Source organism: Xenopus tropicalis, chromosome 2, assembly GCF_000004195.4.
Source record: "Xenopus tropicalis strain Nigerian chromosome 2, UCB_Xtro_10.0, whole genome shotgun sequence".
Classification (NCBI taxonomy): domain Eukaryota; kingdom Metazoa; phylum Chordata; class Amphibia; order Anura; family Pipidae; genus Xenopus; species Xenopus tropicalis.
Genome location: NC_030678.2, coordinates 169117805 through 169119824, shown reverse-complemented (window position 1 = coordinate 169119824; position 2020 = coordinate 169117805).

Sequence of the window (2020 nt, the reverse complement as noted above, 5' to 3'; positions counted from 1 at the left end):
ACTTGATCCCAACTAAGATATAATTACCCCTTATTGGGGGCAGAACAGCCCTATTGGGTTTATTTCATGGTTAAATGATTCCCTTTTCTCTGTAATAATAAAACAGTACCTGTACTTGATCCCAACTAAGATATAATTACCCCTTATTGGGGCAGAACAGCCCTATTGGGTTTATTTAATGGTTAAATGATTCCCTTTTCTCTGTAATAATAAAACAGTACCTGTACTTGATCCCAACTAAGATATAATCACCTTTTATTGGAGGCAAAACAGTCCTATTTAATATATTAGCTGTTTATATGATTGTTTAGTAGACTAAAGCTGGTCATACATGTACCAAGAAAATTGCACTAAATCTAGTTTTGGTCATGTGCGGAATTATCGTCCCAATAATTTTCATGCCATGGCAATCTGTCATTTAGTTGATCGGACAGGTTAGAAAATTTTGGTCGGCTAATGCTAATATCTGCACTTGTACTGTGTATCTGCCAATACCCTTGGGGGATACAATCGGAGTCGTACGATAGGTGCCTGCCAACTATTTCATGTTCAGAACATCCTCCCATTTGTTATTAGAGGTATAGGACCCATTATCCAGAATGCTCGGGACCAAGGGTATTCCGAATAAGGGGTCTTTCTGTAATTTGGATCTCCATACCATAAGCCTACTAAAAAATCAATAAACCATTAATTAAACCCAATAGGATTATTTTCCATCCAATAAGGATTATTTATATCTTAGTTGTGATCAATTACAAGATACTGTTTTATTATTACAGAGAAAAAGGAAATCAGTTTTAAAATTCTGAATTATTTGATTAAAATGGAGTCTATGGGAGACAGGCTTTCCGTAATTCGGAGCTTTCTGGATAATGGGTTTCCGGATAAGGGATCCCATACCTGTATTAGGGCTTTATCCTACAATTTCAGGCTGAATGTTAGTTTTAGATCATTGCATTCAAACCTAGGCCCAATATCCGAACGCTCATCGAAAGAAGACTAAAATCTGAACGTGTATGGCCGGCTTTAGGGTCTGTTAGCATCTCTTCTAAGGTTTACAAAGGCAGCCCTATTGGTTAAAAACAATCAACATCATACCGCCCAACTGTCCCGCTTTCCGCGGGACAGTCCCGGTTTTGGTAGCGCGTCCCGCTGTCCCGGATAGTTCCATGAATGTCCCGCATTTCCGTAATGCGGGACATTCATGTAACTATCCCGACAGCGGGATGCGCTGGCTGTAGTCAGGCGTTCCCCAGTGGCTCCTCTCTATATGCGGCTCCTTGTTCTGTGGAGCCAGGTCCTTTTATAAGGTTGCGCCCGTGCGTATTGACGTGACACCCACGCACGGGCGCAACCTTATAAAAGGGCCTGGCTCCACAGAACAAGGAGCCGCATATAGAGAGGGGACGCTGAAGAAGAAGCTGTAGCATGTATGGAGGCACTGTATGGGGGGCACCTGTGTATGGGGGGCTAATGTGTATGGGCGGCTAATGTGTATGGGGGGCTAATGTGTATGGGGGACACTGTGGGGGGGGCTACTCTGTATGGGGGGGCTAATGTGTATGGGGGACACTGTGTGGGGGGGCTACTGTGTATGGGGGGGCTACTCTGTATGGGGGGGCACCTGTGTATGGGGGGGCTACTGTGTATGGGGGACACTGTGTGGGGGGGGCTACTGTGTATGGGGGGACTACTGTGTATGGGGGACACTGTGGGGGGGGCTACTGTGTATGGGGGGGCACCTGTGTATGGGGGGCTACTGTGTATGGGGGCACTGTGTATGGGGGGGGTAAAACTGGTACATAGTTATAACTCACTTATAACTGACTGCCTTCTCTCTATATTTGTATTTATATGTAGGAGTTGCTATTTTGTTTTCCTTAGGTAGTACAGTATGAGGGTATAGCACATTTGCGTCTGCTCCCGCCATTTCATCTATTTAAAAGGAGTATTTTTTTTAAAAAATGGGGTGTGGCAATTGGGGCGTGGCCACACAAAGTGGGCATGGTCAAGGGCACTT